The sequence below is a fragment of the Phyllobates terribilis genome, unplaced genomic scaffold (assembly GCF_046119375.1).
Source record: "Phyllobates terribilis strain yellow unplaced genomic scaffold, ASM4611937v1 Scaffold_4__5_contigs__length_816908805, whole genome shotgun sequence".
Lineage (NCBI taxonomy): Eukaryota > Metazoa > Chordata > Amphibia > Anura > Dendrobatidae > Phyllobates > Phyllobates terribilis.
The window spans coordinates 7,485,410-7,511,430 of NW_027362764.1; the positions used below are offsets into that span (position 1 = coordinate 7,485,410).

The window sequence follows — 26,021 nt, forward strand, 5'->3', positions numbered from 1 at the left end:
CTGTATAGGACAGATGACAGGACTAGCCCCTTCTATATAACAGTGTGCATCACCACAGAAGGCAGACACTGTATAGGACAGATGACAGGACAGGCCCCTTCTTTATAACTGTGTATATCACCACAGAAGGCAGACATTGTATAGGACAGATGACAGGACAGGCCCCTTCTATATAAGTGTATATCACCATAGACGGCAGACATTGTATAGGACAGATGACAGGACAGGCCCCTTCTATATAACTGTGTATATCACCACAGACGGCAGACATTGTATAGGACAGATGACAGGACTAGCCCCTTCTATATAACTGTGTATATCACCACAGACATCAGACACTGTATAGGACAGATAACAGGACTAGCCCCTTCTATATAACTGTGTATATCACCACAGACGGCAGACATTGTATAGGACAGATAACAGGACTAGCCCCTTCTATATAACTGTGTATATCACCACAGAAGGCAGACATTGTATAGGACAGAACAGGACAGGTCCCTTCTATATAACTGTGTATATCACCACAGACGGCAGACACTGTATAGGACAGATGACAGGACTAGCCCCTTCTATATAACAGTGTATATCACCACAGACGGCAGACACTGTATAGGACAGATGACAGGACTAGCCCCTTCTATATAACTGTGTATATCACCACAGACGGCAGACATTGTATAGGACAGATGACAGGACTAGCCCCTTCTATATAACTGTGTATATCACCACAGACGGCAGACAATGTATAGGACAGATGACAGGACAGGCCCCTTCTATATAACTGTGTATATCACCACAGACGGCAGACATTGTATAGGACAGATGACAGGACTAGCCCCTTCTATATAACTGTGTATATCACCATAGACGGCAGACATTGTATAGGACAGATAAAAGGACAGGACTAGCCTTTTCTATATAACTGTGTATATCACCATAGACGGCAGACATTGTATAGGAGAGATGACAGGACTAGCCCCTACTATATAACTGTGTATATCACCACAGACATTGTATAGGACAGATAACAGGACAGGCCCCTTCTATATAACTGTGTATATCACCACAGACGGCAGACACTGTATAGGACTGATGACAGTACTAGCCCCTGCTATATAACAGTGTATATCACCACAGACGGCAGACACTGTATAGGACAGATGAGAGGACTAGCCCCTTCTATATAACTGTGTATATCACCTCAGACGGCAGACATTGTATAGGACAGATGACAGGACAGGCCCCTTCTATATAACTGTGTATATCACCATAGACGGCAGACATTGTATAGGACAGATGACAGGACAGGCACCTTCTATATAACAGTGTATATCACCACAGACGGCAGACACTGTATAGGACAGATGACAGGACTAGCCCCTTCTATATAACAGTGTATATGATCACAGAAGGCAGACATTGTATAGGACAGATAACAGGACTAGCCCCTTCTATATAACTGAGTATATCACCACAGACAGCAGACATTGTATAGGACAGATGACAGGACAGGCCCCTTCTATATAACAGTGTATATCACCATAGACGGCAGACATTGTATAGGACAAATAACAGGACTAGCCCCTTCTATATAACTGAGTATATCACCATAGACGGCAGACATTGTATAGGACAGATGACAGGACAGGCCCCTTCTATATAACTGTGTATATCACCATAGACGGCAGACATTGTATAGGACAGATGACAGGACAGGCCCCTTCTATATAACAGTGTATATGATCACAGAAGGCAGACATTGTATAGGACAGATAACAGGACTAGCCCCTTCTATATAACTGTGTATATCACCACAGACGGCAGACATTGTATAGGACAGATGACAGGACAGGTCCCTTCTATATAACTGTGTATATCACCACAGACGGCAGACATTGTATAGGACAGATAACAGGACTAGCCCCTTCTATATAACAGTGTATATCACCACAGACGGCAGACATTGTATAGGACAGATAACAGGACTAGCCCCTTCTATATAACAGTGTATATCATCACAGACATTGTATAGGACAGATGACAGGACAGGACCCTTCTATATAACTGTGTATATCACCACAGACGGCAGACATTGTATAGGACAGATGAGAGGACTAGCCCCTTCTATATAACAGTGTATATCATCACAGACATTGTATAGGACAGATGACAGGACAGGCCCCTTCTATATAACAGTGTATATCACCATAGACGGCAGACATTGTATAGGACAGATGACAGGACAGGCCCCTTCTATATAACTGAGTATATCACCACAGACGGCAGACATTGTATAGGACAGATAACAGAACAGGCTTCTTTCAGCTGCGTAAGTCGCCACCTCACTTTCAGAGGTTATAGACTAATGCTGTTCAGTTTCTGACCACTAGGTGGCGCCACTGTCTGGTGGCTGCCAGCCGCTCTTCCCCCATCAGCTCGGACCGAGTCTCTGTGAGGAACGGAAGCTAGTCACAACTCTTATACTAGCCCAGAAACCCCGCCCATTACAAGACTTTGTCCAATCATCTCGCAGATGTCATCACAGGAAGCTGGCGGCTGCCGCCTCACTCTTCTGTGACGTGGGATCAGGGTGGCGAATGACACGGAGACTCCGCCTCTCTATGACGTCAGTTTTAGCGCCCACCCCTATTGGTATTCTACGTGCAGCACTTAAGATGGCGGTTGCTCGCAGCGCAGAGATATAGCCGCGGCCTCGTGTACGCAGGGGCTTCCCTCAGCCTCCGGGATCCGATCTGCCAGAAACAAATATGGCGGGGCTGTGCGCGTCACGTGATTTAGGCGGCAAGTTTGAACGTAGCGAAGTAACGGAAGTGAAGGCAGAAAATCCGCTGCTCCTAGGACTGGTGAGGACTGACAGGGCCGAGCGGTGGGGGATGGGGGAGTCTGCAGTGTGCGCCTCCTGTTTATGCTGTATACACCTGTACAGTGTGTGTGCACTGCCTGTGTATACTGTATACCCCTGTACAGTGTGTATACTGCCTGTTTATACTGTATACCCCTGTACAGTGTGTGTATACTGCCTTTGTATACTGTATACCCCTGTACAGTGTGTATACTGCCTGTATATACTGTATACCCCTGTAGAGTGTGTGTACTGCCTGTGTATACTGTATACCCCTGTACAGTGTGTATACTGCCTGTATATACTGTATACCCTTGTAGAGTGTGTATACTGCCTGTATATACTGTATACCCCTGTACAGTGTGTGTGCACTGCCTGTGTATACTGTATATCCCTGTACAGTGTGTATACTGCCTGTGTATACTGTATACTGCCTTTATATACTGTATACCCCTGTACAGTGTGTATACTGCCTGTATATACTGTATACCCCTGTACAGTGTGTATACTGCCTGTATATACTGTATACCCCTGTACAGTGTGTATACTGCCTGTATATACTGTATACCCCTGTAGAGTGTGTGTGTACTGCCTGTGTATACTGTATACCCCTGTACAGTGTGTGTGTATACTGTATACCCCTTTACAGTGTGTGTATATTGCCTGTGTATACTGTATACTGCCTGTATATACTGTATACCCCTTTACAGTGTGTATACTGTATACCTCTGTACAGTGTGTGTATACTGCCTGTATATACTGTATACCCCTTTACAGTGTGTATACTGTATACCTCTGTACAGTGTGTGTATACTGCCTGTATATACTGTATACCCCTTTACAGTGTGTATACTGTATACCTCTGTACAGTGTGTGTATACCCCTGTACAGTGTGTGTGCACTGCCTGTGTATACTGTATACCCCTGTACAGTGTGTATACTGCCTGTGTATACTGTATACCGCCTTTATATACTGTATACCCCTGTAGAGTGTGTACTGCCTGTGTATACTGTATACCCCTGTACAGTGTGTGTGTGTGTACTGCCTGTGTATACTGTATACCCCTGTACAGTGTGTGTGTATACTGCCTGTGTATACTGTATACCCCTTTACAGTGTGTGTATACTGCCTGTGTATACTGTATACCTCTGTACAGTGTGTGTATACTGCCTGTGTATACTGTATACCTCTGTGCAGTGTGTGTATACTGCCTGTATATACTGTATACCCCTTTACAGTGTGTATACTACCTGTGTATACTGTATACCTCTGTACAGTGTGTATACTGTATACCCCTGTACAGTGTGTGTACAGTGTGTATACTGTATACCCCTGTACAGTGTGTGCACAGTGTGTGTATACTGTATACCCCTGTACAGTGTGTGCACCGCCTGTGTATACTGTATACCCCTGTACAGTGTGTGTGTATACTGCCTGTGTATACTGTATACCCCTGTACAGTGTGTGTGTGTGTATACTGCCTGTGTATACTGTATACCCCTGTACAGTGTGTGTATACTGTATACCCCTGTACAGTGTGTGTGTGTGTGTGTGTGTGTATACTGCCTGTGTATACTGTATACCCCTGTACAGTGTGTGTGTGTGTGTACTGCCTGTGTATACTGTATACCCCTGTACAGTGTGTATACTGCCTGTATATACTGTATACCCCTGTAGAGTGTGTGTACTGCCTGTGTATACTGTATACCCCTGTACAGTGTGTGTATACTGCCTGTGTATACTGTATACCCCTGTACAGTGTGTGTGTATACTGCCTGTGTATACTGTATACCCCTGTACAGTGTGTGTGTGTACTGCCTGTGTATACTGTATACCCCTGTACAGTGTGTGTATACTGTATACCCCTGTACAGTGTGTGTGTGTATACTGTATACCCCTGTACAGTGTGTGTGTACTGCCTGTGTATACTGTATACCCCTGTACAGTGTGTGTGTATACTGTATACCCCTGTACAGTGTGTGTGTGTGTATACTGCCTGTGTATACTGTATACCCCTGTACAGTGTGTGTATACTGCCTGTGTATACTGTATACCCCTGTACAGTGTGTGTATACTGCCTGTGTATACTGTATACCCCTGTACAGTGTGTGTGTACTGCCTGTGTATACTGTATACCCCTGTACAGTGTGTGTGCACTGCCTGTGTATACTGTATACCCCTGTACAGTGTGTATACCGCCTTTATATACTGTATACCCCTGTACAGTGTGTGTATACTGCCTGTATATACTGTATAGCCCTGTACAGTGTGTGTATACCGCCTTTATATACTGTATACCCCTGTACAGTGTGTATACTGCCTGTATATACTGTATACCCCTGTACAGTGTGTGTATACTGCCTGTATATATTGTATACCCCTGTACAGTGTGTGTATACAGCCTGTGTATACTGTATACCCCTGTACAGTGTGTGTATACTACCTGTGTACACTGTATACCCCTGTACAGTGTGTGCACCGCCTGTGTATACTGCCTGTATATACTGTATACCCCTGTACAGTGTGTATACTGCCTGTATACCCCTGTACAGTGTGTGTATACTGTATACCCCTGTACAGTTTGTGCACCGCCTGTATATACTGTAATACTGCCTGTGTATACTGTATACCCCTGTACAGTGTGTATACTGCCTGTGTATACTGTATACCCCTGTACAGTGTGTATACTGCCTGTGTATACTGTATACCCCTGTACAGTGTGTATACTGCCTGTGTATACTGTATACCCCTGTACAGTGTGTGTGTATACTGTATACCCCTGTACAGTGTGTATACTGTATACCCCTGTACAGTGTGTGTGTGTATACTGTATACCCCTGTACAGTGTGTGTGTGTATACTGTATACCCCTGTACAGTGTGTGTGTGTGTATACTGTATACCCCTGTACAGTGTGTGTGTGTATACTGTATACCCCTGTACAATGTGTGTGTGTGTGTATACTGTATACCCCTGTACAGTGTGTGTGTGTATACTGCCTGTGTATACTGTATACCCCTGTACAGTGTGTGTATACTGCCTGTGTATACTGTATACCCCTGTACAGTGTGTGTGTATACTGTATACCCCTGTACAGTGTGTGTGTATACTGTATACCCCTGTACAGTGTGTGTATACTGCCTGTGTATACTGTATACCCCTGTACAGTGTGTGTATACTGCCTGTGTATACTGTATACCCCTGTACAGTGTGTGTGTGTATACTGCCTGTGTATACTGTATACCCCTGTACAGTGTGTGTGTGTGTATACTGCCTGTGTATACTGTATACCCCTGTACAGTGTGTGTGTGTGTATACTGCCTGTGTATACTGTATACCCCTGTACAGTGTGTGTGTATACTGCCTGTGTATACTGTAGACCCCTGTACAGTGTGTGTGTATACTGCCTGTGTATACTGTAGACCCCTGTACAGTGTGTGTGTGTATACTGCCTGTGTATACTGTAGACCCCTGTACAGTGTGTGTGTGTATACTGCCTGTGTATACTGTAGACCCCTGTACAGTGTGTGTGTGTATACTGCCTGTGTATACTGTAGACCCCTGTACAGTGTGTGTGTATACTGCCTGTGTATACTGTAGACCCCTGTACAGTGTGTGTGTGTATACTGCCTGTGTATACTGTAGACCCCTGTACAGTGTGTGTGTGTATACTGCCTGTGTATACTGTAGACGCCTGTACAGTGTGTGTGTGTATACTGCCTGTGTATACTGTAGACCCCTGTACAGTGTGTGTGTGTGTATACTGCCTGTGTATACTGTAGACCCCTGTACAGTGTGTGTGTGTGTATACTGCCTCTGTATACTGTATACCCCTGTACAGTGTGTGTGTATACTGCCTGTGTATACTGTAGACCCCTGTACAGTGTGTGTGTATACTGCCTGTGTATACTGTAGACCCCTGTACAGTGTGTGTGTGTATACTGCCTGTGTATACTGTATACCCCTGTACAGTGTGTGTGTATACTGCCTGTGTATACTGTATACCCCTGTACAGTGTGTGTGTGTGTACTGCCTGTGTATACTGTATACCCCTGTACAGTGTGTGTGTACTGCCTGTGTATACTGTATGCCCCTGTACAGTGTGTGTACTGCCTGTGTATACTGTATACCCCTGTACAGTGTGTGTGTGTATACTGTATACCCCTGTACAATGTGTGTGTGTGTGTATACTGTATACCCCTGTACAGTGTGTGTGTGTATACTGCCTGTGTATACTGTATACCCCTGTACAGTGTGTGTATACTGCCTGTGTATACTGTATACCCCTGTACAGTGTGTGTGTGTATACTGCCTGTGTATACTGTATGCCCCTGTACAGTGTGTGTGTATACTGTGTGTGTATACTGTATGCCCCTGGACAGTGTGTGTGTATACTGCCTGTGTATACTGTATGCCCCTGGACAGTGTGTGTGTATACTGCCTGTGTATACTGTATGCCCCTGGACAGTGTGTGTGTGTATACTGTATGCCCCTGGACAGTGTGTGTGTGTATACTGTATGCCCCTGGACAGTGTGTGTGTGTATACTGTATGCCCCTGGACAGTGTGTGTGTGTATACTGTATGCCCCTGGACAGTGTGTGTGTGTATACTGTATGCCCCTGGACAGTGTGTGTGTGTATACTGTATGCCCCTGGACAGTGTGTGTGTGTATACTGTATGCCCCTGGACAGTGTGTGTGTGTATACTGTATGCCCCTGGACAGTGTGTGTGTATACTGCCTGTGTATACTGTATGCCCCTGGACAGTGTGTGTGTGTGTATACTGCCTGTGTATACTGTATGCCCCTGGACAGTGTGTGTGTGTGTATACTGCCTGTGTATACTGTATGCCCCTGGACAGTGTGTGTGTGTGTGTATACTGCCTGTGCATACTGTATGCCCCTGGACAGTGTGTGTGTATACTGCCTGTGTATACTGTATGCCCCTGGACAGTGTGTGTGTATACTGTATGCCCCTGGACAGTGTGTGTGTGTGTATACTGCCTGTGTATACTGTATGCCCCTGGACAGTGTGTGTGTGTATACTGCCTGTGTATACTGTATGCCCCTGGACAGTGTGTGTGTGTATACTGCCTGTGTATACTGTATGCCCCTGGACAGTGTGTGTGTGTATACTGCCTGTGTATACTGTATGCCCCTGGACAGTGTGTGTGTGTATACTGTATGCCCCTGGACAGTGTGTGTGTATACTGCCTGTGTATACTGTATGCCCCTGGACAGTGTGTGTGTATACTGCCTGTGTATACTGTATGCCCCTGGACAGTGTGTGTGTATACTGTATGCCCCTGGACAGTGTGTGTGTATACTGCCTGTGTATACTGTATGCCCCTGGACAGTGTGTGTGTATACTGCCTGTGTATACTGTATGCCCCTGGACAGTGTGTGTGTATACTGTATGCCCCTGGACAGTGTGTGTGTGTATACTGCCTGTGTATACTGTATGCCCCTGGACAGGGTGTGTGTATACTGCCTGTGTATACTGTATGCCCCTGGACAGTGTGTGTGTGTGTATACTGCCTGTGTATACTGTATGCCCCTGGACAGTGTGTGTGTGTATACTGCCTGTGTATACTGTATGCCCCTGGACAGTGTGTGTGTGTGTGTGTATACTGCCTGTGTATACTGTATGCCCCTGGACAGTGTGTGTGTGTGTGTGTATACTGCCTGTGTATACTGTATGCCCCTGGACAGTGTGTGTGTGTATACTGCCTGTGTATACTGTATGCCCCTGGACAGTGTGTGTGTGTATACTGTATGCCCCTGGACAGTGTGTGTGTATACTGCCTGTGTATACTGTATGCCCTGGACAGTGTGTGTGTATACTGCCTGTGTATACTGTATGCCCCTGGACAGTGTGTGTGTATACTGCCTGTGTATACTGTATGCCCCTGGACAGTGTGTGTATACTGCCTGTTTATACTGTATGCCCCTGGACAGTGTGTGTGTATACTGTATGACCCTGGACAGTGTGTGTGTGTATACTGCCTGTGTATACTGTATGCCCCTGGACAGTGTGTGTGTATACTGCCTGTGTATACTGTATGCCCCTGGACAGTGTGTGTGTGTATACTGTATGCCCCTGGACAGTGTGTGTGTGTGTATACTGCCTGTGTATACTGTATGCCCCTGGACAGTGTGTGTGTGTATACTGCCTGTGTATACTGTATGCCCCTGGACAGTGTGTGTGTGTGTGTATACTGCCTGTGTATACTGTATGCCCCTGGACAGTGTGTGTGTGTATACTGCCTGTGTATACTGTATGCCCCTGGACAGTGTGTGTGTGTGTATACTGCCTGTGTATACTGTATGCCCCTGGACAGTGTGTGTGTATACTGCCTGTGTATACTGTATGCCCCTGGACAGTGTGTGTGTGTATACTGCCTGTGTATACTGTATGCCCCTGGACAGTGTGTGTGTGTGTATACTGCCTGTGTATACTGTATGCCCCTGGACAGTGTGTGTGTGTGTATACTGCCTGTGTATACTGTATGCCCCTGGACAGTGTGTGTGTATACTGCCTGTGTATACTGTATGCCCCTGGACAGTGTGTGTGTGTATACTGCCTGTGTATACTGTATGCCCCTGGACAGTGTGTGTGTGTGTATACTGCCTGTGTATACTGTATGCCCCTGGACAGTGTGTGTGTGTGTATACTGTATGCCCCTGGACAGTGTGTGTGTGTGTGTGTGTGTATACTGCCTGTGTATACTGTATGCCCCTGGACAGTGTGTGTGTGTGTGTATACTGCCTGTGTATACTGTATGCCCCTGGACAGTGTGTGTGTGTGTGTATACTGCCTGTGTATACTGTATGCCCCTGGACAGTGTGTGTGTGTATACTGCCTGTGTATACTGTATGCCCCTGGACAGTGTGTGTGTGTGTGTATACTGCCTGTGTATACTGTATGCCCCTGGACAGTGTGTGTGTATACTGCCTGTGTATACTGTATGCCCCTGGACAGTGTGTGTGTATACTGCCTGTGTATACTGTATGCCCCTGGACAGTGTGTGTGTGTGTATACTGCCTGTGTATACTGTATGCCCCTGGACAGTGTGTGTGTATACTGCCTGTGTATACTGTATGCCCCTGGACAGTGTGTGTGTGTGTGTGTATACTGCCTGTGTATACTGTATGCCCCTGGACAGTGTGTGTGTGTATACTGCCTGTGTATACTGTATGCCCCTGGACAGTGTGTGTGTGTGTATACTGCCTGTGTATACTGTATGCCCCTGGACAGTGTGTGTGTGTATACTGTATACCCCTGTACAGTGTGTGTGTGTGTATACTGCCTGTGTATACTGTATACCCCTGTACAGTGTGTGTGTGTGTGTACTGCCTGTGTATACTGTATACCCCTGTACAGTGTGTATACTGCCTGTGTATACTGTATGCCCCTGGACAGTGTGTGTGTATACTGTATGCCCCTGGACAGTGTGTGTGTGTATACTGCCTGTGTATACTGTATGCCCCTGGACAGTGTGTGTGTGTGTATACTGCCTGTGTATACTGTATGCCCCTGGACAGTGTGTGTGTGTGTATACTGCCTGTGTATACTGTATGCCCCTGGACAGTGTGTGTGTGTGTATACTGCCTGTGTATACTGTATGCCCCTGGACAGTGTGTGTGTGTGTATACTGCCTGTGTATACTGTATGCCCCTGGACAGTGTGTGTGTGTGTATACTGTATGCCCCTGGACAGTGTGTGTGTGTGTGTGTGTGTATACTGCCTGTGTATACTGTATGCCCCTGGACAGTGTGTGTGTGTGTGTATACTGCCTGTGTATACTGTATGCCCCTGGACAGTGTGTGTGTGTGTGTATACTGCCTGTGTATACTGTATGCCCCTGGACAGTGTGTGTGTGTAACTGCCTGTGTATACTGTATGCCCCTGGACAGTGTGTGTGTGTGTATACTGCCCGTGTATACTGTATGCCCCTGGACAGTGTGTGTGTATACTGTATGCCCCTGGACAGTGTGTGTGTATACTGTATGCCCCTGGACAGTGTGTGTGTGTATACTGCCCGTGTATACTGTATGCCCCTGGACAGTGTGTGTGTATACTGCCCGTGTATACTGTATGCCCCTGGACAGTGTGTGTGTGTATAATACCTGTGTATACTGTATGCCCCTGGACAGTGTGTGTGTGTGTGTATACTGCCTGTGTATACTGTATGCCCCTGGACAGTGTGTGTATACTGCCTGTGTATACTGTATGCCCCTGGACAGTGTGTGTGTATACTGCCCGTGTATACTGTATGCCCCTGGACAGTGTGTGTGTGTGTATACTGCCTGTGTATACTGTATGCCCCTGGACAGTGTGTGTGTATACTGCCCGTGTATACTGTATGCCCCTGGACAGTGTGTGTGTATACTGCCCGTGTATACTGTATGCCCCTGGACAGTGTGTGTGTGTGTGTGTGTGTATACTGCCCGTGTATACTGTATGCCCCTGGACAGTGTGTGTGTGTGTATACTGCCTGTGTATACTGTATGCCCCTGGACAGTGTGTGTGTGTGTATACTGCCTGTGTATACTGTATGCCCCTGGACAGTGTGTGTGTGTATACTGCCTGTGTATACTGTATGCCCCTGGACAGTGTGTGTGTATACTGTATGCCCCTGGACAGTGTGTGTGTGTATACTGCCTGTGTATACTGTATGCCCCTGGACAGTGTGTGTGTGTATACTGTATGCCCCTGGACAGTGTGTGTGTGTATACTGTATGCCCCTGGACAGTGTGTGTGTGTATACTGTATGCCCCTGGACAGTGTGTGTGTGTATACTGCCTGTGTATACTGTATGCCCCTGGACAGTGTGTGTGTGTGTATACTGCCTGTGTATACTGTATGCCCCTGGACAGTGTGTGTGTGTATACTGCCTGTGTATACTGTATGCCCCTGGACAGTGTGTGTGTGTGTGTGTGTGTGTGTGTGTGTGTGTGTGTATACTGCCTGTGTATACTGTATGCCCCTGGACAGTGTGTGTGTGTATACTGCCTGTGTATACTGTATGCCCCTGGACAGTGTGTGTGTATATACTGCCTGTGTATACTGTATGCCCCTGGACAGTGTGTGTGTGTATACTGTATGCCCCTGGACAGTGTGTGTGTGTGTATACTGCCTGTGTATACTGTATGCCCCTGGACAGTGTGTGTGTGTATACTGCCTGTGTATACTGTATGCCCCTGGACAGTGTGTGTGTGTATACTGCCTGTGTATACTGTATGCCCCTGGACAGTGTGTGTGTGTGTATACTGCCTGTGTATACTGTATGCCCCTGGACAGTGTGTGTGTATACTGCCTGTGTATACTGTATGCCCCTGGACAGTGTGTGTGTGTATACTGCCTGTGTATACTGTATGCCCCTGGACAGTGTGTGTGTGTATACTGCCTGTGTATACTGTATGCCCCTGGACAGTGTGTGTGTGTGTGTATTCTGCCTGTTTATACTGTATGCCCCTGGACAGTGTGTGTGTATACTGTATGCCCCTGGACAGTGTGTGTGTATACTGCCTGTATATACTGTATGCCCCTGGACAGTGTGTGTGTGTGTATACTGCCTGTGTATACTGTATGCCCCTGGACAGTGTGTGTGTGTATACTGCCTGTGTATACTGTATGCCCATGGACAGTGTGTGTGTGTATACTGCCTGTGTATACTGTATGCCCCTGGACAGTGTGTGTGTGTGTGTGTGTGTGTGTATACTGCCTGTGTATACTGTATGCCCCTGGACAGTGTGTGTGTGTGTATACTGTATGCCCCTGGACAGTGTGTGTGTGTGTATACTGCCTGTGTATACTGTATGCCCCTGGACAGTGTGTGTGTGTGTATACTGCCTGTGTATACTGTATGCCCCTGGACAGTGTGTGTGTGTATATACTGCCTGTGTATACTGTATGCCCCTGGACAGTGTGTGTGTGTGTGTATACTGCCTGTGTATACTGTATGCCCCTGGACAGTGTGTGTGTGTGTGTGTATACTGCCTGTGTATACTGTATGCCCCTGGACAGTGTGTGTGTGTGTATACTGCCTGTGTATACTGTATGCCCCTGGACAGTGTGTGTGTGTGTGTGTGGGTATACTGCCTGTGTATACTGTATGCCCCTGGACAGTGTGTGTGTGTGTGTGTATACTGCCTGTGTATACTGTATGCCCCTGGACAGTGTGTGTGTGTGTGTGTGTGTGTGTGTGTGTGTGTGTGTGTATACTGCCTGTGTATACTGTATGCCCCTGGACAGTGTGTGTGTGTATACTGCCTGTGTATACTGTATGCCCCTGGACAGTGTGTGTGTATACTGTATACCCCTGTACAGTGTGTGTGTGTGTACTGCCTGTGTATACTGTATACCCCTGGACAGTGTGTATACTGCCTGTGTATACTGTATGCCCCTGGACAGTGTGTGTGTATACTGTATGCCCCTGGACAGTGTGTGTGTGTATACTGCCTGTGTATACTGTATGCCCCTGTACAGTGTGTGTGTGTGTGTACTGCCTGTGTATACTGTATACCCCTGTACAGTGTGTATACTGCCTGTGTATACTGTATGCCCCTGGACAGTGTGTGTGTGTATACTGCCTGTGTATACTGTATGCCCCTGGACAGTGTGTGTGTGTGTAACTGCCTGTGTATACTGTATGCCCCTGGACAGTGTGTGTGTGTATACTGCCTGTGTATACTGTATGCCCCTGGACAGGGTGTGTGTATACTGCCTGTGTATACTGTATGCCCCTGGACAGTGTGTGTGTGTGTATACTGCCTGTGTATACTGTATGCCCCTGGACAGTGTGTGTGTGTGTATACTGCCTGTGTATACTGTATGCCCCTGGACAGTGTGTGTGTGTGTATACTGCCTGTGTATACTGTATGCCCCTGGACAGTGTGTGTGTGTGTGTATACTGCCTGTGTATACTGTATGCCCCTGGACAGTGTGTGTGTGTGTGTGTGTGTATACTGCCTGTGTATACTGTATGCCCCTGGACAGTGTGTGTGTGTATACTGCCTGTGTATACTGTATGCCCCTGGACAGTGTGTGTGTGTATACTGTATGCCCCTGGACAGTGTGTGTGTATACTGCCTGTGTATACTGTATGCCCTGGACAGTGTGTGTGTATACTGCCTGTGTATACTGTATGCCCCTGGACAGTGTGTGTGTATACTGCCTGTGTATACTGTATGCCCCTGGACAGTGTGTGTATACTGCCTGTTTATACTGTATGCCCCTGGACAGTGTGTGTGTATACTGTATGACCCTGGACAGTGTGTGTGTGTATACTGCCTGTGTATACTGTATGCCCCTGGACAGTGTGTGTGTATACTGCCTGTGTATACTGTATGCCCCTGGACAGTGTGTGTGTGTATACTGCCTGTGTATACTGTATGCCCCTGGACAGTGTGTGTGTGTGTATACTGCCTGTGTATACTGTATGCCCCTGGACAGTGTGTGTGTGTATACTGCCTGTGTATACTGTATGCCCCTGGACAGTGTGTGTGTGTGTGTGTGTATACTGCCTGTGTATACTGTATGCCCCTGGACAGTGTGTGTGTATACTGCCCGTGTATACTGTATGCCCCTGGACAGTGTGTGTGTGTGTATACTGCCCGTGTATACTGTATGCCCCTGGACAGTGTGTGTGTGTGTGTATACTGCCCGTGTATACTGTATGCCCCTGGACAGTGTGTGTGTGTGTGTATACTGCCTGTGTATACTGTATGCCCCTGGACAGTGTGTGTGTGTATACTGCCTGTGTATACTGTATGCCCCTGGACAGTGTGTGTGTGTATACTGCCTGTGTATACTGTATGCCCCTGGACAGTGTGTGTGTATACTGTATGCCCCTGGACAGTGTGTGTGTGTATACTGCCTGTGTATACTGTATGCCCCTGGACAGTGTGTGTGTGTATACTGTATGCCCCTGGACAGTGTGTGTGTGTATACTGTATGCCCCTGGACAGTGTGTGTGTGTATACTGCCTGTGTATACTGTATGCCCCTGGACAGTGTGTGTGTGTGTGTGTGTGTATACTGCCTGTGTATACTGTATGCCCCTGGACAGTGTGTGTGTGTGTGTGTGTATACTGCCTGTGTATACTGTATGCCCCTGGACAGTGTGTGTGTGTGTGTGTGTATACTGCCTGTGTATACTGTATGCCCCTGGACAGTGTGTGTGTGTGTGTGTGTACTGCCTGTGTATACTGTATGCCCCTGGACAGTGTGTGTGTGTATACTGCCTGTGTATACTGTATGCCCCTGGACAGTGTGTGTGTGTATACTGCCCGTGTATACTGTATGCCCCTGTACAGTGTGTGTGTGTGTATACTGCCTGTGTATACTGTATGCCCCTGGACAGTGTGTGTGTGTATACTGCCTGTGTATACTGTATGCCCCTGGACAGTGTGTGTGTATACTGCCTGTGTATACTGTATGCCCCTGGACAGTGTGTGTGTGTGTATACTGCCTGTGTATACTGTATGCCCCTGGACAGTGTGTGTGTGTATACTGCCTGTGTATACTGTATGCCCCTGGACAGTGTGTGTGTATATACTGCCTGTGTATACTGTATGCCCCTGGACAGTGTGTGTGTGTATACTGTATGCCCCTGGACAGTGTGTGTGTGTGTATACTGCCTGTGTATACTGTATGCCCCTGGACAGTGTGTGTGTGTATACTGCCTGTGTATACTGTATGCCCCTGGACAGTGTGTGTGTGTATACTGCCTGTGTATACTGTATGCCCCTGGACAGTGTGTGTGTGTGTATACTGCCTGTGTATACTGTATGCCCCTGGACAGTGTGTGTGTATACTGCCTGTGTATACTGTATGCCCCTGGACAGTGTGTGTGTGTATACTGCCTGTGTATACTGTATGCCCCTGGACAGTGTGTGTGTGTATACTGCCTGTGTATACTGTATGCCCCTGGACAGTGTGTGTGTGTGTGTATTCTGCCTGTTTATACTGTATGCCCCTGGACAGTGTGTGTGTATACTGTATGCCCCTGGACAGTGTGTGTGTATACTGCCTGTATATACTGTATGCCCCTGGACAGTGTGTGTGTGTGTATACTGCCTGTGTATACTGTATGCCCCTGGACAGTGTGTGTGTGTATACTGCCTGTGTATACTGTATGCCCATGGACAGTGTGTGTGTGTATACTGCCTGTGTATACTGTATGCCCCTGGACAGTGTGTGTGTGTGTGTGTGTGTGTATACTGCCTGTGTATACTGTATGCCCCTGGACAGTGTGTGTGTGTGTATACTGTATGCCCCTGGACAGTGTGTGTGTGTGTATACTGCCTGTGTATACTGTATGCCCCTGGACAGTGTGTGTGTGTGTATACTGCCTGTGTATACTGTATGCCCCTGGACAGTGTGTGTGTGTATATACTGCCTGTGTATACTGTATGCCCCTGGACAGTGTGTGTGTGTGTGTATACTGCCTGTGTATACTGTATGCCCCTGGACAGTGTGTGTGTGTGTGTGTATACTGCCTGTGTATACTGTATGCCCCTGGACAGTGTGTGTGTGTGTATACTGCCTGTGTATACTGTATGCCCCTGGACAGTGTGTGTGTGTGTGTGTGGGTATACTGCCTGTGTATACTGTATGCCCCTGGACAGTGTGTGTGTGTGTGTGTATACTGCCTGTGTATACTGTATGCCCCTGGACAGTGTGTGTGTGTGTGTGTGTGTGTGTGTGTGTGTGTGTGTGTGTATACTGCCTGTGTATACTGTATGCCCCTGGACAGTGTGTGTGTGTATACTGCCTGTGTATACTGTATGCCCCTGGACAGTGTGTGTGTATACTGTATACCCCTGTACAGTGTGTGTGTGTGTACTGCCTGTGTATACTGTATACCCCTGGACAGTGTGTATACTGCCTGTGTATACTGTATGCCCCTGGACAGTGTGTGTGTATACTGTATGCCCCTGGACAGTGTGTGTGTGTATACTGCCTGTGTATACTGTATGCCCCTGTACAGTGTGTGTGTGTGTGTACTGCCTGTGTATACTGTATACCCCTGTACAGTGTGTATACTGCCTGTGTATACTGTATGCCCCTGGACAGTGTGTGTGTGTATACTGCCTGTGTATACTGTATGCCCCTGGACAGTGTGTGTGTGTGTAACTGCCTGTGTATACTGTATGCCCCTGGACAGTGTGTGTGTGTATACTGCCTGTGTATACTGTATGCCCCTGGACAGGGTGTGTGTATACTGCCTGTGTATACTGTATGCCCCTGGACAGTGTGTGTGTGTGTATACTGCCTGTGTATACTGTATGCCCCTGGACAGTGTGTGTGTGTGTATACTGCCTGTGTATACTGTATGCCCCTGGACAGTGTGTGTGTGTGTATACTGCCTGTGTATACTGTATGCCCCTGGACAGTGTGTGTGTGTGTGTATACTGCCTGTGTATACTGTATGCCCCTGGACAGTGTGTGTGTGTGTGTGTGTGTATACTGCCTGTGTATACTGTATGCCCCTGGACAGTGTGTGTGTGTATACTGCCTGTGTATACTGTATGCCCCTGGACAGTGTGTGTGTGTATACTGTATGCCCCTGGACAGTGTGTGTGTATACTGCCTGTGTATACTGTATGCCCTGGACAGTGTGTGTGTATACTGCCTGTGTATACTGTATGCCCCTGGACAGTGTGTGTGTATACTGCCTGTGTATACTGTATGCCCCTGGACAGTGTGTGTATACTGCCTGTTTATACTGTATGCCCCTGGACAGTGTGTGTGTATACTGTATGACCCTGGACAGTGTGTGTGTGTATACTGCCTGTGTATACTGTATGCCCCTGGACAGTGTGTGTGTATACTGCCTGTGTATACTGTATGCCCCTGGACAGTGTGTGTGTGTATACTGCCTGTGTATACTGTATGCCCCTGGACAGTGTGTGTGTGTGTATACTGCCTGTGTATACTGTATGCCCCTGGACAGTGTGTGTGTGTATACTGCCTGTGTATACTGTATGCCCCTGGACAGTGTGTGTGTGTGTGTGTGTATACTGCCTGTGTATACTGTATGCCCCTGGACAGTGTGTGTGTATACTGCCCGTGTATACTGTATGCCCCTGGACAGTGTGTGTGTGTGTATACTGCCCGTGTATACTGTATGCCCCTGGACAGTGTGTGTGTGTGTGTATACTGCCCGTGTATACTGTATGCCCCTGGACAGTGTGTGTGTGTGTGTATACTGCCTGTGTATACTGTATGCCCCTGGACAGTGTGTGTGTGTATACTGCCTGTGTATACTGTATGCCCCTGGACAGTGTGTGTGTGTATACTGCCTGTGTATACTGTATGCCCCTGGACAGTGTGTGTGTATACTGTATGCCCCTGGACAGTGTGTGTGTGTATACTGCCTGTGTATACTGTATGCCCCTGGACAGTGTGTGTGTGTATACTGTATGCCCCTGGACAGTGTGTGTGTGTATACTGTATGCCCCTGGACAGTGTGTGTGTGTATACTGCCTGTGTATACTGTATGCCCCTGGACAGTGTGTGTGTGTGTGTGTGTGTGTGTATACTGCCTGTGTATACTGTATGCCCCTGGACAGTGTGTGTGTGTGTGTGTATACTGCCTGTGTATACTGTATGCCCCTGGACAGTGTGTGTGTGTGTGTGTGTATACTGCCTGTGTATACTGTATGCCCCTGGACAGTGTGTGTGTGTGTGTGTGTACTGCCTGTGTATACTGTATGCCCCTGGACAGTGTGTGTGTGTATACTGCCTGTGTATACTGTATGCCCCTGGACAGTGTGTGTGTGTATACTGCCCGTGTATACTGTATGCCCCTGTACAGTGTGTGTGTGTGTATACTGCCTGTGTATACTGTATGCCCCTGGACAGTGTGTGTGTGTATACTGCCTGTGTATACTGTATGCCCCTGGACAGTGTGTGTGTATACTGCCTGTGTATACTGTATGCCCCTGGACAGTGTGTGTGTGTGTATACTGCCTGTGTATACTGTATGCCCCTGGACAGTGTGTGTGTGTGTATACTGCCTGTGTATACTGTATGCCCCTGGACAGTGTGTGTGTGTGTATACTGCCTGTGTATACTGTATGCCCCTGGACAGTGTGTGTGTGTGTATACTGCCTGTGTATACTGTATGCCCCTGGACAGTGTGTGTGTGTGTATACTGCCTGTGTATACTGTATGCCCCTGGACAGTGTGTGTGTGTATACTGCCTGTGTATACTGTATGCCCCTGGACAGTGTGTGTGTGTGTATTCTGCCTGTTTATACTGTATGCCCCTGGACAGTGTGTGTGTATACTGTATGCCCCTGGACAGTGTGTGTGTATACTGCCTGTATATACTGTATGCCCCTGGACAGTGTGTGTGTGTATACTGCCTGTGTATACTGTATGCCCCTGGACAGTGTGTGTGTGTATACTGCCTGTGTATACTGTATGCCCCTGGACAGTGTGTGTGTGTATACTGCCTGTGTATACTGTATGCCCCTGGACAGTGTGTGTGTGTGTGTATACTGCCTGTGTATACTGTATGCCCCTGGACAGTGTGTGTGTGTGTATACTGTATGCCCCTGGACAGTGTGTGTGTGTGTATACTGCCTGTGTATACTGTATGCCCCTGGACAGTGTGTGTGTGTGTATACTGCCTGTGTATACTGTATGCCCCTGGACAGTGTGTGTGTGTATACTGCCTGTGTATACTGTATGCCCCTGGACAGTGTGTGTGTGTATACTGCCCGTGTATACTGTATGCCCCTGTACAGTGTGTGTGTGTGTATACTGCCTGTGTATACTGTATGCCCCTGGACAGTGTGTGTGTGTATACTGCCTGTGTATACTGTATGCCCCTGGACAGTGTGTGTGTATACTGCCTGTGTATACTGTATGCCCCTGGACAGTGTGTGTGTGTGTATACTGCCTGTGTATACTGTATGCCCCTGGACAGTGTGTGTGTATATACTGCCTGTGTATACTGTATGCCCCTGGACAGTGTGTGTGTGTGTGTATACTGCCTGTGTATACTGTATGCCCCTGGACAGTGTGTGTGTGTGTATACTGCCTGTGTATACTGTATGCCCCTGGACAGTGTGTGTGTGTGTGTGTGTGTGTGTATACTGCCTGTGTATACTGTATGCCCCTGGACAGTGTGTGTGTGTGTGTATACTGCCTGTGTATACTGTATGCCCCTGGACAGTGTGTGTGTGTGTATACTGCCTGTGTATACTGTATGCCCCTGGACAGTGTGTGTGTGTGTGTGTGTACTGCCTGTGTATACTGTATGCCCCTGGACAGTGTGTGTGTGTATACTGCCTGTGTATACTGTATGCCCCTGGACAGTGTGTGTGTATACTGTATACCCCTGTACAGTGTGTGTGTGTGTGTACTGCCTGTGTATACTGTATACCCCTGGACAGTGTGTATACTGCCTGTGTATACTGTATGCCCCTGGACAGTGTGTGTGTATACTGTATGCCCCTGGACAGTGTGTGTGTGTATACTGCCTGTGTATACTGTATGCCCCTGTACAGTGTGTGTGTGTGTGTACTGCCTGTGTATACTGTATACCCCTGTACAGTGTGTATACTGCCTGTGTATACTGTATGCCCCTGGACAGTGTGTGTGTGTATACTGCCTGTGTATACTGTATGCCCCTGGACAGTGTGTGTGTGTGTAACTGCCTGTGTATACTGTATGCCCCTGGACAGTGTGTGTGTGTATACTGTATGCCCCTGGACAGTGTGTGTGTGTATACTGCCCGTGTATACTGTATGCCCCTGGACAGTGTGTGTGTGTATACTGCCCGTGTATACTGTATGCCCCTGGACAGTGTGTGTGTGTATACTGTATGCCCCTGGACAGTGTGTGTGTGTATACTGCCTGTGTATACTGTATGCCCCTGGACAGTGTGTGTGTATACTGTATGCCCCTGGACAGTGTGTGTGTATACTGCCCGTGTATACTGTATGCCCCTGGACAGTGTGTGTGTATACTGCCCGTGTATACTGTATGCCCCTGGACAGTGTGTGTGTGTATACTGCCTGTGTATACTGTATGCCCCTGGACAGTGTGTGTGTGTATACTGCCTGTGTATACTGTATGCCCCTGGACAGTGTGTGTGTGTATACTGCCTGTGTATACTGTATGCCCCTGGACAGTGTGTGTGTGTATACTGCCTGTGTATACTGTATGCCCCTGGACAGTGTGTGTGTGTGTATACTGCCTGTGTATACTGTATGCCCCTGGACAGTGTGTGTGTGTATACTGCCCGTGTATACTGTATGCCCCTGGACAGTGTGTGTGTGTGTGTATACTGCCTGTGTATACTGTATGCCCCTGGACAGTGTGTGTGTGTGTATACTGCCTGTGTATACTGTATGCCCCTGGACAGTGTGTGTGTGTGTATACTGCCTGTGTATACTGTATGCCCCTGGACAGTGTGTGTGTGTGTGTATACTGCCTGTGTATACTGTATGCCCCTGGACAGTGTGTGTGTGTGTATACTGCCTGTGTATACTGTATGCCCCTGGACAGTGTGTGTGTGTGTATACTGCCTGTGTATACTGTATGCCCCTGGACAGTGTGTGTGTGTATACTGCCTGTGTATACTGCATGCCCCTGGACAGTGTGTGTGTGTATACTGCCTGTGTATACTGTATGCCCCTGGACAGTGTGTGTGTGTGTGTGTGTGTATACTGCCTGTGTATACTGTATGCCCCTGGACAGTGTGTGTGTGTGTATACTGCCTGTGTATACTGTATGCCCCTGGACAGTGTGTGTGTGTATACTGTATGCCCCTGGACAGTGTGTGTGTGTGTATACTGTATGCCCCTGGACAGTGTGTGTGTGTGTATACTGCCTGTGTATACTGTATGCCCCTGGACAGTGTGTGTGTATACTGCCTGTGTATACTGTATGCCCCTGGACAGTGTGTGTGTGTATACTGCCTGTGTATACTGCATGCCCCTGGACAGTGTGTGTGTGTGTATACTGCCTGTGTATACTGTATGCCCCTGGACAGTGTGTGTGTGTATACTGCCCGTGTATACTGTATGCCCCTGGACAGTGTGTGTGTGTGTGTGTGTGTGTGTGTGTGTGTGTATACTGCCTGTGTATACTGTATGCCCCTGGACAGTGTGTGTGTATACTGTATGCCCCTGGACAGTGTGTGTGTGTATACTGTATGCCCCTGGACAGTGTGTGTGTGTATACTGTATGCCCCTGGACAGTGTGTGTGTGTATACTGTATGCCCCTGGACAGTGTGTGTGTGTATACTGTATGCCCCTGGACAGTGTGTGTGTGTATACTGTATGCCCCTGGACAGTGTGTGTGTGTATACTGCCTGTGTATACTGTATGCCCCTGGACAGTATGTGTGTGTGTATACTGCCTGTGTATACTGTATGCCCCTGGACAGTGTGTGTGTGTGTATACTGCCTGTGTATACTGTATGCCCCTGGACAGTGTGTGTGTGTGTGTATACTGCCTGTGTATACTGTATGCCCCTGGACAGTGTGTGTGTATACTGCCTGTGTATACTGTATGCCCCTGGACAGTGTGTGTGTATACTGCCCGTGTATACTGTATGCCCCTGGACAGTGTGTGTGTGTGTATACTGCCCGTGTATACTGTATGCCCCTGGACAGTGTGTGTGTGTATACTGCCCGTGTATACTGTATGCCCCTGGACAGTGTGTGTCTGTGTATACTGCCCGTGTATACTGTATGCCCCTGGACAGTGTGTGTGTGTGTGTATACTGCCCGTGTATACTGTATGCCCCTGGACAGTGTGTGTGTGTGTGTATACTGCCCGTGTATACTGTATGCCCCTGGACAGTGTGTGTGTGTGTGTGTGTGTGTATACTGCCCGTGTATACTGTATGCCCCTGGACAGTGTGTGTGTATACTGCCCGTGTATACTGTATGCCCCTGGACAGTGTGTGTGTATACTGCCCGTGTATACTGTATGCCCCTGGACAGTGTGTGTGTATACTGCCCGTGTATACTGTATGCCCCTGGACAGTGTGTGTGTGTGTGTGTATACTGCCCGTGTATACTGTATGCCCCTGGACAGTGTGTGTGTGTGTGTGTGTGTATACTGCCCGTGTATACTGTATGCCCCTGGACAGTGTGTGTGTGTGTATACTGCCCGTGTATACTGTATGCCCCTGGACAGTGTGTGTGTGTGTGTGTGTGTATATACTGCCCGTGTATACTGTATGCCCCTGGACAGTGTGTGTGTATACTGCCCGTGTATACTGTATGCCCCTGGACAGTGTGTGTGTGTGTATACTGCCCGTGTATACTGTATGCCCCTGGACAGTGTGTGTGTGTGTATACTGCCCGTGTATACTGTATGCCCCTGGACAGTGTGTGTGTGTGTATACTGCCCGTGTATACTGTATGCCCCTGGACAGTGTGTGTGTGTGTGTATACTGCCTGTGTATACTGTATGCCCCTGGACAGTGTGTGTGTATACTGCCTGTGTATACTGTATGCCCCTGGACAGTGTGTGTGTATACTGCCCGTGTATACTGTATGCCCCTGGACAGTGTGTGTGTGTGTGTGTATACTGCCCGTGTATACTGTATGCCCCTGGACAGTGTGTGTGTATACTGCCCGTGTATACTGTATGCCCCTGGACAGTGTGTGTGTATACTGTATGCCCCTGGACAGTGTGTGTGTGTATACTGCCCGTGTATACTGTATGCCCCTGGACAGTGTGTGTGTGTATACTGCCCGTGTATACTGTATGCCCCTGGACAGTGTGTGTGTGTGTGTATACTGCCCGTGTATACTGTATGCCCCTGGACAGTGTGTGTGTATACTGCCCGTGTATACTGTATGCCCCTGGACAGTGTGTGTGTGTGTATACTGTATGCCCCTGGACAGTGTGTGTGTGTGTATACTGCCCGTGTATACTGTATGCCCCTGGACAGTGTGTGTGTGTATACTGCCCGTGTATACTGTATGCCCCTGGACAGTGTGTGTGTGTGTGTGTGTGTGTGTGTGTGTGTATACTGCCCGTGTATACTGTATGCCCCTGGACAGTGTGTGTGTATACTGCCCGTGTATACTGTATGCCCCTGGACAGTGTGTGTGTGTGTATACTGTATGCCCCTGGACAGTGTGTGTGTGTGTATACTGCCCGTGTATACTGTATGCCCCTGGACAGTGTGTGTGTGTGTATACTGCCCGTGTATACTGTATGCCCCTGGACAGTGTGTGTGTATACTGCCCGTGTATACTGTATGCCCCTGGACAGTGTGTGTGTGTATACTGCCCGTGTATACTGTATGCCCCTGGACAGTGTGTGTGTATACTGCCCGTGTATACTGTATGCCCCTGGACAGTGTGTGTGTGTATACTGCCCGTGTATACTGTATGCCCCTGGACAGTGTGTGTGTGTATACTGCCCGTGTATACTGTATGCCCCTGGACAGTGTGTGTGTGTATACTGCCCGTGTATACTGTATGCCCCTGGACAGTGTGTGTGTTTACACTGCCCGTGTATACTGTATGCCCCTGGACAGTGTGTGTGTTTACACTGCCCGTGTATACTGTATGCCCCTGGACAGTGTGTGTGTTTACACTGCCCGTGTATACTGTATGCCCCTGGACAGTGTGTGTGTACACTGCCCGTGTATACTGTATGCCCCTGGACAGTGTGTGTGTACACTGCCCGTGTATACTGTATGCCCCTGGACAGTGTGTACACTGCCCGTGTATACTGTATGCCCCTGGACAGTGTGTGTGTACACTGCCCGTGTATACTGTATGCCCCTGGAAATTGTGTGTACACTGCCCGTGTATACTGTATGCCCCTGGACAGTGTGTGTGTGCACTGCCCGTGTACACTGTATGCCCCTGGACAGTGTGTGTGTGCACTGCCCGTGTACACTGTATGCCCCTGGACAGTGTGTGTGTGCACTGCCCGTGTACACTGTATGCCCCTGGACAGTGTGTGTGTGCACTGCCCGTGTACACTGTATGCCCCTGGACAGTGTGTGTACTGTGTACCCCTGGACAGTGTGTGTACTGTGTACCCCTGGACAGTGTGTGTGTGTGTACTGCCTGTGCGTACTGCCTGTGTATACTGTGTACCCCTGGACAGTGTGTGTGTGTGTACTGCCTGTGTATACTGTGTACCCCTGGACAGTGTGTGTGTGTACTGCCTGTGTATACTGTGTACCCCTGGACAGTGTGTGTGTGTACTGCCTGTGCGTACTGCCTGTGTATACTGTGTACCCCTGGACAGTGTGTGTGTGTACTGCCTGTGCGTACTGCCTGTGTATACTGTGTACCCCTGGACAGTGTGTGTGTGTGTACTGCCTGTGCGTACTGCCTGTGTATACTGTGTACCCCTGGACAGTGTGTGTGTGTGTGTGTACTGCCTGTGCGTACTGCCTGTGTATACTGTGTACCCCTGGACAGTGTGTGTGTGTGTGTGTGCGTACTGCCTGTGTATACTGTGTACCCCTGGACAGTGTGTGTGTGTGCGTACTGCCTGTGTATACTGTGTACCCCTGGACAGTGTGTGTGTGTGTGTGTGTGTGCGTGCTGCCTGTGTATACTGTGTACCCCTGGACAGTGTGTGTGTGTGTACTGCCTGTGTATACGGTGTACCCCTGAACAGTGTGTGTGTGCGTACTGCCTGTGTATACTGTGTACCCCTGGACAGTGTGTGTGTGTGTGCGTACTGCCTGTGTATACGGTTTACCCATGGACAGTGTGTGTGTGCGTACTGCCTGTGTATACTGTGTACCCCTGGACAGTGTGTGTGTGTGCGTACTGCCTGTGTATACTGTGTACCCCTGGACAGTGTGTGTGTGTGCGTACTGCCTGTGTATACTGTGTACCCCTGGACAGTGTGTGTGTGTGTGCGTACTGCCTGTGTATACTGTGTACCCCTGGACAGTGTGTGTGTTTGCGTACTGCCTGTGTATACTGTGTACCCCTGGACAGTGTGTGTGTGTGTGCGTACTGCCTGTGTATACTGTGTACCCCTGGACAGTGTGTGTGTGTGTGCGTACTGCGTGTGTATACTGTGTACCCCTGGACAGTGTGTGTGTGTGCGTACTGCCTGTGTATACTGTGTACCCCTGGACAGTGTGTGTGTGTGTGTGTGTGCGTACTGCCTGTGTATACTGTGTACCCCTGG

The 26,021-nt window shown here is 48.2% G+C and overlaps 1 protein-coding gene across 3 annotated transcripts in view; it reads left to right on the forward strand.

Moving 5' to 3' along the window:
- Nucleotides 1-2,608: 2,608 nt before the first annotated feature.
- HASPIN (histone H3 associated protein kinase) overlaps nucleotides 2,609-26,021 on the forward strand; it is a 107,996-nt gene continuing 84,583 nt past the window's right edge. For 2 of the 3 annotated variants that reach the window (XM_073677108.1, XM_073677109.1), the window contains exon 1: nucleotides 2,613-2,867. The gene's annotated coding sequence lies outside the window, so the exon portion shown is untranslated. Of the gene's footprint in view, nucleotides 2,868-26,021 lie in introns of all 3 variants that reach the window. The other variant, XR_012320013.1, reaches the window with a different exon arrangement.